This window comes from Pinus tabuliformis, chromosome 1_2 (assembly GCF_031772625.1).
Source record: "Pinus tabuliformis cultivar Carrire ecotype Pingquan chromosome 1_2, CPIR1, whole genome shotgun sequence".
Classification (NCBI taxonomy): domain Eukaryota; kingdom Viridiplantae; phylum Streptophyta; class Pinopsida; order Pinales; family Pinaceae; genus Pinus; species Pinus tabuliformis.
This window is the reverse complement of record NC_142298.1, coordinates 583,821,842-583,837,281: the sequence shown is the minus strand read 5'-3', so window position 1 is coordinate 583,837,281 and position 15,440 is coordinate 583,821,842. Positions and strand designations below refer to the sequence as shown.

At 40.9% G+C, this 15,440-nt stretch overlaps 2 pseudogenes; both read left to right on the top strand.

Moving 5' to 3' along the window:
- Window positions 1–10,662: 10,662 nt before the first annotated feature.
- Window positions 10,663–11,243, top strand: LOC149206984 (pathogenesis-related 5 protein Jun a 3.0101 pseudogene; annotated as a pseudogene).
- Window positions 11,244–11,701: 458 nt separating this feature from the next.
- On the top strand, window positions 11,702–12,515 carry LOC149206983 (thaumatin-like protein; annotated as a pseudogene).
- The last annotated feature ends 2,925 nt before the right edge of the window (window positions 12,516–15,440 follow it).

Genomic DNA, 15,440 nt, shown 5'->3' with positions numbered 1-15,440 from the left:
TTGGAAGAAGGGGCTTGAGTCTGTTTGCAATTACTTTAGAAATAATTTTGTACACCACATTGCATAAAGCTATGGGTCTGAACCTATCTTGTGTCATAGCTTTTTCCTGATTTGGAATTAAGGCTATGAAAGATGCATTGGGCGCCCTCAAAACTGTTTTAGATTTTCTTGAGCCCTCCACAACATCAAGGATATCTTGTTTGACTATTTCCTAGCATGTTTTGAGGAAGTCTACATTGAACCCATCCGAGCCTGGATCTTTCCCATTTTGCATCTCTTTGATTACTTCATTAACCTCCTCTTCAGTCACTGGCTTGTTAAGATTGTAATTGTCTTCCCTGGTTACAAGTTTTGGAATGTAGTATGTGAAGTTGTTGATAAATTGTGATCTGTCTAAGAGAGGCTCCTCTGTTATGCTTTGGAAATGTTGTACCAGAGCAGATTCCATTTCTTTGTGGGTACTTAGCTCTTTCCCTTGAGTATATCTAAGTTTTGAAATCCTGTTATGTGCCCTGTGATCCATGGTTGACTTGTGAAAAAACTTTGTATTTCTTTCCCCTTCTTTAATCCATTGCACTCTCGATTTCTATCTCTATAAGATCTCCTCTTGCTAGCATTTGTTTTCCCATTCCTGTTGAAGAGAGCCAGCTTGGATTTAACTTTCCTCGGTAAAGCCATCTATGATGAGGATCTGGTTAATTCCCTGTATTTTTTGTTCAACTTCTCTTTTGGCTTTTAAAATATTTCCAAACTCATTTTTGTTCCATTCTTTAAGCCTGAGTTTGATGTGTTTCAGTCTTTGTTGCAGTAAGAACATCTTCGTGCCTTGAACGGGCATGTCTTCCACCCACCATTTTCCAATATTAGTGATGAAGTCAGGGTGAGTGAGCCAGACATTTTCAAACCTCAAAGGTCTGTTCCTCAGAGTGCCTATAAAAGAAGCTTCAATCTGGATAGGCCAGTGATCCGAGCCTCCAAAAGGAAGGATTAAAGCAGTCAAGTCAAGGCCAGTTAGAAGGGGGTCCTCAGAGATTATGAATCTGTCTAGTTTAGAGGCAGCTTGAGAAGCCCCTCCCCTCTTATTATTCTAGGTGAATGTACCATTTATTGTCTATGTATCCACCAGCCTCATGTCATTTAGGAAGTTATGGAAGGCAATGGAGTCTCTGCCTAGTATTCTAGTCCCACCTTTTTTTTGTAAGAGTTCTGATCATATTAAAGTCCCCCCCCAGAATCCAAGGCATAACAGGATGTCTCTCTCTCAGCTCCTCCAGTGAGGTTAGAAGCTTGAGTTTGTCTTCAAGTTTTTGAGGACCATAGACATTTGTGATCATATAGAGTTCCTTGTCACCCAAAGGTTGGATTACCATCGAAAGGTAGTTCCTGAATGCTTCAGCATCTAGGATTCCAAGTTTTTGGGGATTCCAAAGAGTGAGAATCCCTCTTGTTGTGTTGTTTGCTTTAACTTCTAGATACTTGTACTTCAAGATCCATTTGCTATGTATCTCTCTGATTTTTTCTATTAAACATTTTTTTTCTTGTATACACACAATATCTGGTTTTTCTTCTTTTATTCTATTGCTGAGATTTCTTTGTTTTCTTTTACTTCCTAGACCCCTAATGTTCCAGGTTGTGAGCTTCATTATGAAAGGTTTGTAAATGAGTAACTAGTAAGATCTTTCATCTTGCCTGAGTTAATCATGAGTTTCCACACTTTGTCAGCAGCTCATTATGTCCCTTCCTTCCTCTTTTCCGGCCTGGGTTCTTGGAAGAGTGTCCTAATGTTACCTCCATCGGTTTTACCCCTCTATTTTCCTGGCTATCATGGTTCCTTTTGAATCCAGAACCCTTTGCTTGAGATCTCCAGAGGAAGAGCTGTTGCACTCTGTCAAACTCCTCTTGTGGTAGAGAATCAACACCTTTGGTGGTTCCCTACTCCAGGAACTTTTCTAGATCAAGGTTCTCCTTCTCGAGAATCTCCTGTAGTTCGTGGTCCTTCTTACCAACTTCATTTGGGGTCATCTCATGGTCCCTACCAAGTTCCATAATGCTTGGCAGATCCTCCTTTAGTTTGTTTTTCTCATGTATGTCCTCCATGCTAGCATCATTTTCCTTCCCTGCAGGATTATCCTTCGGTGCCTGGTTCGTTCCATTGTTCCCACCTTCTTCTTCTAAAATCTTGAAACTGTTATGACTTGGTTGCTTATCCTCGTTAGTTTTCTTTTGGTACTTTTTTCCTCCTTTCCCTTTGCCTCCCACCTTGGTAAAGCCTTCAGGATCTTTGCCTGTGTTGGTTTTCATATTGTCCTCTAGTTTGTTTAGTGGGCAGTCTCTGAAGAGGTGCCCGTGTTCATGACATTTATGAAATCTGAATGGGACATGTTCATAGTCCATCGCCTGCACCCATTCTTCATCATATACTTCTAGAATGGTTTCATCCGGAAGTGCTCCCAATAGATCCATTTCTACAACTAGAGGTTTACTGGTTGACCTGGGTTTACATAGTCCTGTCATAGTCTTGTGCTCAGTTCTTTGACTGTTGTCTCTTGTTCTCTTCTCTCTTCTGACTTCCTCGTGATTCTCTTCCTATTCATGAAATTTTGTGCTTTCCATCTTTTTTGTGCTTATCTTCTCCGTTTCTGCCTCCATTGGTTTCTTGAATCAATTCGAACCAGCCTCCTTGCTTCTATTCACAACTACATGACTATAGGAGGGAGTGGAGCTCCCCCCTCCTTGACCCTCCATGGTTACTAGCTCGCACCCGTTGCTCCCTATTCAAAACCCTCGTTCCGCTCGCGTCCCGTGGTTCCCTTCATTTATCTTAAAGTTTAATAAATTTAAAAAAGAAAAAGGAAAAAAAAGAGATGTTTTACTATTAATTTAACAACTAGATTATAATTATCATAGTTATAAATCATTAAGAAAATCAAATATTTAAATAAATAATATTTATCATTAGCCCTTTTTAAATATTTTCCAAATACCAAAGGTTTGTCTATGATTTTTTACTTAATATTAAATTGGTTGAATTTTTTACTTAATATTAAATTGGTTGAATTTGGCACATTCACTTTGAATAAAACTAGGAATAAAGCTGGAATAGAATAAATAACCTTTAACAAAATTCACACATTAACATTTTGCATAGTAACTGAGATCAATCTTAACTAGGAATAAAGTTAGAGTAGAATAAATAACCTAATGAGACCAAGCTTGCATGTTTGGTTCAAGGAAAGAAGGTAAAACAACTTTAACAAGCCAATTGAAAGAAAGGAGAAATTGAAGAATAATATTCCAAAAAATGTCTAACCATCTCTCATTTTGTTTGCACTCAAAACGTCAAAGTGAGATCTGGTTAATTCCCTGGTAGAATTAGTTTGGATCCCATTCCCCAACCTGTGCACCATAGAATTTGAATAACCTAAAATGAAATGAAGAGCTCTGGTAGAATTAGTTTGGATCTCATTCCCCAACCTGTGCACCATAAAATTTGAATAACCTAAAATGAAATGAAGAGCTCTAGTGCATTGCATTGGATTTTCTCATAGCTATCAAATCCATGGTCTATGATAATTGATATGCTAAGACATTACTAATAGACACACGAAAGAAGAAAAAAAGATAAACTTATTGAATTCAAGAAAATCAATTTCTTGTAATAAGAACAATTTATTGAATTCTTGATATATCTTGCAAGCAGGAATTATAAAAACTATACCTAAATAAAATAAATTCAAAGGAGTTAGGAAACAAATGTAAAAAATAAAAAAATAAATAAAACTAAAAACAAAAATATTAGTAACTAATAGAAAAATAGAAGTTACCAAAACACACTAATAATAAGACCTCAACCAATCACTTTACAAATAAACAAATTTAAATAAAATAAAAAATAACAAAAATTGAATTCCCATTTTAAGTTATAGATAATCTGTTAAAAAAAAATACTCAAAAACAAATTAATATACTATCAAAAACAAAAATGCTAATACAATATCTGGCTTATATAATAAATACTCAACCTTCTCGAATAAAACCCTCTAAATATCTCTTTAAAATCAACCTTAACAAAATAAAAATAAAAAATTCAACCTTCACAAAATAAAAAAAAAATCCAGTATCAAAATTCTAGCGAATTCCACATTAAAATAACCTTTTGAAATTCCACATGACATTATGGAATTTCCATTCTAACATATCACCTTAAATCGAACCACATATCACCTTAAACATAACTATGCGCAGAGTTTATGAAAGTATCCAATCAATCTTATTTGTCATTCAGATCTTCATGTACGAACTAGAAAGACAGGAAATAAAATTTTTCCTTTCACCCAGAAAATGAAGAGGGAAGTCTGTGATCACTCGTTTGAAGCTAGACTAGGAATGTCATGCCCCTACACCTGCGGTAGTCTTCCAACCGCTTATAGCGAGGTGCGGCACCACCGAACACTTTCTTTCCACCGATACTTATGTTCGTGGACTACGCCTACTTTCACTTTAACATTACTTAGCTTGTGTTTCGCAACCAAGTAAACATACATTTATCCTTTATACCAATGAAGCCCATACTCATTCATTATCCATAGCAATTATAACAAGAACAACAACAATTGCAACAGTATAAAGGGGAGGGGCAACTCCCCGTAATGTGAGTCTGCCCGAATCAATATATTATATAATCATCATTTTTACAATGTACAGACTAAGTCCTTGGGAAACCCCAAATTTACACTTAGCCAAATTTTCACAACTTTGGCAAACTCGGTTGCCCAGCTTGTCGGCACCTCCACACGGTCGCTGCATGACTCTCCAACCCGTCGTTCACCTTGTCGCACGTCTTCACCGGTTTGCTCTTCGTTTGGTCGCAAACGCCCAAACCATGTATCCCTTCCCACATGCAGTCCCGCTTGCCAACTCTTGACAAACGCCCAAACATGTGCACAACACGTAGTACCGCCTGCCCAACTCAACGACCTCCGGTTCCAACCTCTGTCTCACCTTCGTGTGCACTTGCACGGTGGGCGGGCGCTCACCCGAGTCGCCAAGACACCCACACCAAGTCGCCGCACAAACGCCTCCGCACAATACACCCGGGCACGCCTTGCCCATCTCGTCCACCTCTCTAACAAGAGTTCTTCACCAAGTGCGACTCACTAGAGGAGCGCATGAGCTATGCGCTCATCCTCCTCAAAACTACGCACAAGTGAACCTACCCCAAGATAGAAGTAAGAAGTGCGAAGTTGGATGATGGAAATGAGCTCCATCGCACTCATGTATATACACTTCGCAAGTGTGGTGGTGGCTCGCCTAGCGAACCACCATATCTTCGTTTACACACCCCTTCGCAACGTTCAACGCCCACTTCCTAAGTTGGCCTGCCCGCCATCGCAAGTCGGCTTTAAGCCAAGCGCTCCACGCTCCAATCGCCATATAAGTGCATTGCACTTCTATTATTGTCGCATAAACGTCGCAAGGTTTTGTCGCATTTTCTCTGCACGCTCGGTTCGTCGCGCCATCGCACACCCGTCGCGCACCCGTGCACGATCACTCGGCGCCCAACCACACCGCAGCTCCGAGGACCTTACATCCTCCTCCACCTGAAATCGTTGTCGTCCTCGACAACATACCATCCTGGTAGCCATCCACCAAGATCATCCATGATGTCAACTCCTCCACATACTGCAAACATCACTGCAACATACGTAGAACCACAGTCTCCACCATGTCTCACCCCGACAACCATCTGTCACCAAGATCACCATAACAAGGTATACACCTCATTGGTATGTCATCCATCAGAGATCATATCAATCCATGATCATCGACCCCTCTGCCACAATCTCCACTGCAACATCTCGTGTCAACCTCATCATGTGTCACCATGTGAACCTCTGTCATGATACTCCAACAAAATGCCAACACATCTCTGCACACTTCGCGACCCCATGTCTGAACTAGTCGAATGGCCAGTCCAACTGTCACACTCAAACCATGAGAGTGAACATCCTCATGCCACCATCAGTTGTTTCTCAAAACATCCTGCCACATCCTCAACTCGATCAAGAATCCATCTCCATATAAGTAAGCCATGCTTAGGTCCATTAAGTAGTCCTCATCTCATCTGCAACATGCTGTCCAAAGTAGTTGAGTCTCAGATCAACCCATGCCCAAGTGTTTGTCACCAAGGCATCATCATCATTGTAACTCCATCACTTCAAAGTGTCTCATATCGATCCTCCATGTCAAGTCACTCTTCCAAGCCATGCCCATACATGTACTTTGGAAGTATGCATCCCATACTACATCAAAGTCTCTGACCTCAGCTCCTCAATGCATTAAATCCTCTAAGTCCACCATATATGAAGTCCCTAAAAGTCACAAATTCATGTCATCATGAGCTTCATGAGTCATCTCCAACCAACATCTCAGCAAGCATACAAGTCTCGGCCCAAAGGTCTCTGCAAGATGCCTCATCTCTACATGTAGTAGGAATGCTCCATAGTATGCTCAAAACTCCATCCAAGTCCATGGCCTTGTTGTACAAAAGTGCACAACCCCATCGGCTCATAAGTAATAAGTCTCCATGTCACACCAACCTGATGTCCATGACTAAGTTGCCCATGTAGTCCAACCAAGTAGACCCATCACAACAATCGGTCATCCTCATCCAAGTCTGCAATCTTCGGTCTAGTGAACTCGGTCACCTAACCATATCATCATGTCATGAGTCTCTTCCATCACAGCTCCTCCACCAAAGTGTCCACCAAGACTTGCTCTTGGTCTCGGCCATGAGAAGTCCACCCAAGAGTGTGCCCTCCAATTTGTCCATGAGTCATGCCAGGCACTTAGCCATGTGGCTAAAGCATGACCCAGTCCTCCACAATGATCATCATGTTCCTCCCTTGTCAAGGGCCTTTGTACCTTCTACCATAAGGTCACAAGCAACCCCAACAAGTCCTGCAACAATCAACAATCCTTGCTCTTCCATACAAGGTCTCATCATAAACATCCATGGCAAGATCCTCCATAGCATCGGCAAACTGGCTTTGCCCTTCCGTGCATACGGTCCATCTACCAAATGCCCAAATGAAACACAAGTATCAATGGTACTTACATCATCATCATGAGGCTCTTCCTTATTCACCCATGTCTGCAAACTGCACGATCTTGGTCCAACTTGATCAATCTCAAGTTCATCCTCCATTGTTGTCATGTCTGCAACATCTTCAACTATCATGGCTTCCTCTTCCTTGTTAGCACAATCTGCAACTTCATCTTGCTCCATTGTCCAACCAAGTTGAAGAAGTTCGTCTTCAACATTCTTTTCCAAGACTGCAAGATTCTCTCGAATCCGGGGATTCTCTTCTTTCAACCTCTTCAACCTGTATAAGGTAAGCAAGAGCTTCCCTTCATCTTCTCCCAAACTTGCCATGCCTTGTCGTTCAGCTTGGTCCAAGCAATAGGCTTCACCTCTGCTAAACTTGCTTCCAATGTCACGAGCAACCCTGCTCAAACCGAGTCATGAAACTACCTTCAATGTTTCAACACCTGAACCTTGTTCAAGCCTCAATATCACCTGTCATCAACTTCCAAGTGTATGCACACTTGCTTCACCCAGCTTCCTGCAAGATTTCTCCAAGTCTTCAAATCTACTTTGACACCAACTGTCATGCCCCTACACCTGCGGTAGTCTTCCAACCGCTTATAGTGAGGTGCGGCACCACCGAACACTTTCTTTTCACCAATACTTATGTTCGTGGACTACGCCTACTTTCACTTTAACATTACTTAGCTTGTGTTTCGCAACCAAGTAAACATACATTTATCCTTTATACCAATGAAGCCCATACTCATTCATTATCCATAGCAATTATAACAAGAAAAACAACAATTACAACAGTATAAAGGGGAGGGGCAACTCCCCGTAATGTGAGTCTGCTCGAATCAATATATTATATAATCATCATTTTTACAATGTACAGACTAAGTCCTTGGGAAACCCCAAATTTACACAGCCAAATTTTCACAACTTCGGCAAACTCGGTTGCCCAGCTCGTCGGCACCTCCACACAGTCGCCGCACGACTCTCCAACCCATCGTTCACCTTGTCACACGTCTTCGCCGGTTCGCTCTTCGTTTGGTTGCAAACGCCCAAACCGTGTATCCCTGCCCACACGCAGTCCCGCTTGCCAACTCTTGACAAACGCCCAAATCGTGTGCACAACACGTAGTACCGCCTGCCCAACTCAACGACCTTCGGTTCCAACCTCCGTCTCACCTTCGTGCGCACTTGCACGGTGGGCGGGCGCTCACCCGAGTCGCCAAGACACCCACGCCAAGTCGCCGCACAAACGCCTCCGCACAATACACCCGGGCACGCCTTGCCCAACGCGTCCACCTCTCCACCAAGAGTTCTTCACCAAGTGCGACCCACTAGAGGAGCGCATGAGCTATGCGCTCATCCTCCTCAAAACTGCACACAAGTGAACCTACCCCAAGATAGAAGTAAGAAGTGCGAAGTTGGATGACGGAAATGAGCTCCATCACACTCATGTATATACACTTCGCAAGTGTGGTGGTGGCTCGCCCAGCCGACCACCATATATTTTTTTACACACCCCTTCGCAATGTTCAACGCCCACTTCCTAAGTTGGCCTGCCCGCCATCGCAAGTCGGCTTTAAGCCAAGCGCTCCACGCTCCAATCGCCATATAAGTGCATCACACTTATATTATTGTCGCATAAATGTCACAAGGTTTCGTCGCATTTTCTCTGCACGCCTGGTTCGTCGCACCCGCCCGTCGCGCCATTGCATGCCTGTCGCGCGCCCGTCGCGCCATTGCATGCCTGTCGCGCGCCCGTGCACGGTCACCCGGCGCCCAACCGCACCGCAGCTCCGAGGACCTTACAGGGAACACCTAGAAGATTACGAAGCAATTGTGATGTATCGAGCGACGACCCATCTGTTCTAACAACTCGAGGAGACCTGTGCCATATTATATTCTTCACCAATAATCAAATGAAAATTTAGGGGACCCGTGCTATATTGTATTGTTTGTGAATCATTAAATGAAAATTCAAGTCCTCAGTAAATCTTGATAGTCAGTCATACAAAGCATTCTAAAATTTTGAAGTAAGCGTGGATATTTCGAAGAACAAGTTGAGCGTGGACCTGTGCCATATTGTGTTTCTTGGTGAATCATTAAATGAAATCTTGATAGTGAGTCATATACTCCATCGTTAAACTTTTCAATAGCGCATAATCTAGATAAGAATTTCGTGGGATATTCCAGAACAAGAGGGCTACTTCAAGACAGCCGGCAACATTACAACCGTACAAGGTGAGGGAGTTGCCAAGTGGGAAGTGATTTTTTCACATTTTAATTTTTATTTAATTGTGGATTTCAAAAATATTTAAAAATTTGATTTTTTTTTTTTTTTTTAAATATTTACTTAATTATATAGAGAAATATTCATGAAATGCTCAAATAAATATGCAACCTGAGAAACATTCATGAAATACTCAAATAAATATGCAACATGACCCTGCTAAACTAAGACTCCAATTGACGCTCTATGCAACATTCTTCGGAAATTTTCCACACCGGTCTATTTCCTCAAGCTCTCTGCTTTTTGTTTTAGTAGCTGCTGCAGCAGCTTATCGTACATTACACTTTTTATCTTATCATTTTTCTTAGTAATTTTTTCCACACTATGAGTCTGGATAAGCATTTCATGATCGCTAGTTGAAGACGACCCGGAACACCTAGAAGATTACGAATTGCGGAACGACGACCCCGTCTCTTGTAACAAGTCCACGAGACCTTTGCCATATTGTATTCTTGGTCAATTATTAAATCAAAATTTAGGGGACCTGTGCTATATTGTATTCTTGGTCAATCAATAAACGACAAGTCTTCTAACCATTCCAGGAGACCTGTGCCATATTATATTGGGTGATACATATTTCCCAGTTTATAAGCCCAGTGGGGCTGTATAGGCTTACAGTTAGATTTAAACAAATATATTATCTAGGATGGGCATATACAGCCAGACAGTATTGCTGAGCTTATTACCTGCCATTATATTCTTCATCTATAGTTACATGAAAATTTCGTGGACCCGTGCTATATTATATTCTTGGTCAATCATTACCTGATAATTTATATCTCAATTCATCTTGATAGTCATTAATACACTCTGCCCGTTAGATGCAAGCCAAGTGGACCTCTGGCCACACTTAACTTGCTGGCTGGTTGTTGCAATGGAGGCGAGAACTTTATCAGTTTCGATTTCTTCTACAGTAACACTAGTGTTACTAGCATTAGTATTTAATGCTTATCTTGAAGGTAAGGGGGCTGCCGTCATGTATATTATAAATAAGAGATCAGTTTGTTTTAAGATGTCATAAATATTTGAGTTTAGGTTTCTGTGATGTAATATAATCTTAATTAGGTTCCATTATTGTGAGTGAAAATTTTGACCTATCCAGTGTGACATGTGGGACATTTGATGAATAGCCACACTAACGTGTGTGGACTCCGAAACATTTTGTCAGATATTTTGAATCCTATCAAAATACCATAGATAAATAATTGGTTGCTTAGTAAGTGCAAGAGTTACAGGTGCGACATTTGTGATCCAGAACCAGTGTTCATACATGGTATGGATCGGAGGAAATCCCGTAGGTGCGGGCCCAGCGTTGGGACAGGGCGAAACTTGGAGTGTTGACTTTCCCACAGGAACAACAACTTCGGGCAGTTTCTGGGGGCGTACCGGCTGCTCCTTCGAGGCAGCGGATCAAAGCAACTGCACCACTGGTGACTGCGGCGGTTTGCTTAATTGCCAAGATTCGAGATAGCCTCCTATGACACTTATGAATATACTGTGAATGGGGACAACAATCAAGATTACTATGACATCTCTCTCGTTGATGGTTTCAATATCCCCTCTCCATAACTCCCTCCCAGCCTCCAACACTAGCTGCACAGCACCCACCTATAGCACCAACATAAATGCCATATGCCCCGCAGAACTGAAAGTGACTCAACAGTGCTGTGTAGCTTTCAATTACCTTCAATACTGCTGTGATGGGGACTACCAGAACAACTGCCTCCTACTGACTATTCCCAAATATTCAAGGATCAATGCCAACAGGCCTACAGCTATGCAGAGGATGATGCTTCAAGCACATTCACCTGTGCTTCCGGTGCAAATTACAATATTGTCTTCTGCCCTTGATCATGGCATAAAATCTGTTTCATAAATAAACGCACTTCTATCTAATAACGAATATGTACCATTGTACTCGCGAATTTCTATGCCAGAAAGAAAGACGCTATTCAAGTGATTGTTACAATCGATATGGAATGATTTAAAAAAAAATATTAGTGATTGTTACAATCGATATGATTTAAAAAAAAAAAAATCAACTCAAGTTTATTGGAAACTAGGTAATATCTATGAATTGAAAAAGGATGAGTACCTCACACCACTAAAATTAGAAGCACATCACTCCATGCCATTTTAAAAATTCCCATGAAATGTCACGCTTATAATATGTACCCGGATGTCCTTTTTATTCATAAGAATTTCGTGCGGTATACGTTACGCTAAGACCAAGTTTGGGATGGCTAGCCCCGCCTATATATATAGAGTGTCATTCGTGGTATACAACATCAAATAAGCTCAACTGCAATTCCTTCGTATAGTTGTGTTTAATTACTTGCTGGTGGACGTTGCAATGGGGGCAAGAACATTAGCAGTTTCGATTTATGTTACAGCAATACTAGCGTTAATATTTAACGTTTGTCTTCAAGGTAAGGTTACAGTAATAGCTTGCCTGCATTGCATCGTATTTTATGTACGTAAATGAGGGATACTTAAGATATCATAAATAAATATTTGCTTGCTTTTGTAAGTGCAGGAGCTACGGGTGCGACGTTCGTAATCCAGAACCAGTGTTCATACACGGTATGCCCGCAGGAATTCCCGTAGGTGGCGGTCAAGCGCTGGGGCAGGGGCAATCATGGAGTGTTGACGTGCCCGCTGGAACAAGCGCAGGCAGATTTTGGGGACGTACGGGATGCTCCTTCGATGCCTCTGGTAAAGGAAGCTGCAGCACTGGTGACTGCGGCGGCGTGCTCAGCCGTACACTCTCGGGACAGTCTCCCACAACGCTGGTTGAATATACTCTGAATGGGGGCAACAATCAAGAGTTCTATGACATCTCTGTAATTAACGGTTTCAATGTCCCTCTCTCCCGAACTCCCTCCGACGGTAGCTGCTATGCACCCACTTGCAAAATGGACCAGTGCCCAGATGCCTACCTATATCCCAGTGATAACACGAAAACCCACGGTTGCGCTTCTGGTGCTAATTACAACATTATATTCTTCCCTTGATTAGAAGTTTATCATACTGAATTCTCTGGTCGTTACATAAAATCCATCGCTAGTAAACCGATTTCTATGTAGTATCATACCTATAATAAGAGTATTACAATCATCTTGATTGTATCTCATATTTATAATAAGAATACCATTGCGTGCATGGTTGCAAGAAGTTCTATCCTAGTTCTATGCTATAAATGGTTTTCTAAATGTTAAAGTAAATAATTATGGATTATTTTATGAATGTTAAAGTAAGGAAATGACCATATAAACGTTTATTCGAAACCAAATTATACGAAGATCAAATCAAACCTGTTTTAACGCAAACATTTATTCAAAACTCAAACATGCTAAGACCTTGCGAAAGTTTCCAATCAATCGTGTTTGTCATTCAGATTTTCACGTACGAACCAGGAAGACAGGAAATAAAATTAATCCTTTCATACAGAAAGTGAAAAGGGAAATCTGTGACCACTAGTTTCAAGACGGACCGGGAACACCTAGAAGATTACGAGTTGCGGAAATTGGGAAGTAATTTTAATGTGCCAAACGACGACCCCGTCTCTTGTAACAAGTCCACGAGACCTTTGCCATATTGTATTCTTGGTCAATTATTAAATCAAAATTTAGGGGACCTGTGCTATATTGTATTCTTGGTCAATCAATAAACGACATGTCTTCTAACCATTCCAGGAGACCTGTGCCATATTATATTGGGTGATACATATTTCCCAGTTTATAAGCCCAGTGGGGCTGTATAGGCTTACAGTTAGATTTAAACAAATATATTATCTAGGATGGGCATATACAGCCAGACAGTATTGATGAGCTTATTACCTGCCATTATATTCTTCATCTATAGTTACATGAAAATTTCGTGGACCCGTGCTATATTGTATACTTGGTCAATCATTAAATGAAAATTTATATTTCGTGGACCCGTGCTATATTGTATACTTGGTCAATCATTAAATGAAAATTTATATCTCAATTCATCTTGATAGTCATTAATACACTCTGCCCGTTAGATACAAGCCAAGTGGACCGCTGGCCACACTTAACTTGCTGGCTGGTTGTTGCAATGGAGGCGAGAACTTTATCAGTTTCGATTTCTTCTACAGTAACACTAGTGTTACTAGCATTAGTATTTAATGCTTATCTTCAAGGTAAGGGGGCTGCCGTCATGTATATTATAAATAAGAGATCAATTTGTTTTAAGATGTCATAAATATTTGAGTTTAGGTTTCTGTGATGTAATATAATTTTAATTAGGTTCCATTATTGTGAGTGAAAATTGTGACCTATCCAGTGTGACATGTGGATATTATCAGTGGATATCATCCGGACATTTGATGAATAGCCACACTAATGTGTGTGGACTCCAAAACACTTTGTCGGATATTTTGAATCCTATCAAAATATCATAGATAAATAATTGGTTGCTTAGTAAGTGCAAGAGTTACAGGTGTGACATTTGTGATCTAGAACCAGTGTTCATACACGGTATGGACCGCAGGAAATCTCGTAGGTGCGGGTCAAGCATTGGGACAGGGCGAAACTTGGAGTGTTGACATTCCCGTAGGAACAACAACTTCGGGCAGTTTCTGGGTGTTGAAATGTAATTTCAACTGCAGCGACAGTTGAACACGGACCACGTACAGTTCAGGAAAACCACTAGTCTTCCATCGCACCGCTTTTCACCGAGCAGTGGTATTTTCGGGAGGGGCAGCGATAACAATCAGCAGAAGACAGGTGGACAGTGGTTTTGTGAGAGCAGTTTTTCCCCGGAGCATAAAGATCGGCAAGAAGCTCTGCACGATATGGTTTTTCACCGTCCGATGAAATCAACCATTGTGGTAGCAAGGCACATTTTTTGTTGTTTTCGAAAAGACCTCTGTATGACTGAACCGTATGCAAGGCTGACTGAATTAATTGATTGCCATGCTGAAATAATTAAAGAAATTAATTGAAATGTACTGGGGTCAGTAAATGTTGGTGAAGTTTTAATTCATGGTAGTAGAATTGGCGATTCCTATTTCCAATCCCATATCATTATAAATGCTTGATGATAAGCGAGGGAAATAGGGCTTGCCCTCTCTCTCCACAGCACATGAACAAATGGATGGAGCGTGGAGAGAGAGGGTGAGCACTATTTCCGTCGCTTGTTAGCCACATTTATAATGCTATAGGGTTGGAAATAGCATTCGTCGTAATTTCTTTTTCCAAAAAGTAATATGTAATGTCGTTTTAGTTTTTGTTGCAGTTGAATGTGTAATGAAACTCACAACAGTGCGAAGTAGAAAAAAAAAAGGAACAAAGCAGCGCGTATGTGAAGAAACATTTTTACACAACAGTGTTGAGTAGTTGAGAGACAGAGTTTTTGAAATGCACAGCAGTGCAGGGATAGTGTTGTATCTGCTTTGGAGGACAAATATTATGGCCTAGGTGCCATTGTGAAGAGCAACGACCTCATTAAGGGAAAAAGGATCACAGCCTTTGGCGTTGTTTATATATTTCTTTTTAATGTTTTTCTTATTTTTATATGCAATATAGTGTAAAAGCACAACAGCGCGAGAGCAATCCCTTTTTGAGAGCTTAAAATGAAATGCGTAGCAACGCGAGCACATATGAATGCACAGCAGTGCAGAGATTGAATGTAGTTTTTTTTTGTTGTGTTGTTGAAATGTAAGGCGCAGCACCGCGATAGCAAGAAAGAGAAGAAATTTGTTTTACGCACAGCAGTGCAAGAGTGAAAAGAAGAAGAAGTGAAATGTTTTTCACACAGCAGTGAATGTAAGAAATATTTACACACAACAATGTAAATTTGTAAGCTCGGACAGAGTAATTGTTCCTGAAGAGTCAGAGAAATGTTGTTCAGTTGAAAAAGAGGGAAATGCACAGCAGCATGAATGTAATGGCTTTGTTGAGAGAACGAATATGAAGTGAAAAACGCAGCAGCATATATGTAATTATTACACAGCAGTGTGTTGAATTTTCAGCAAAGACAACTTTTTTTTAATGGAATATGCAGCAGCAGAAATGTAAG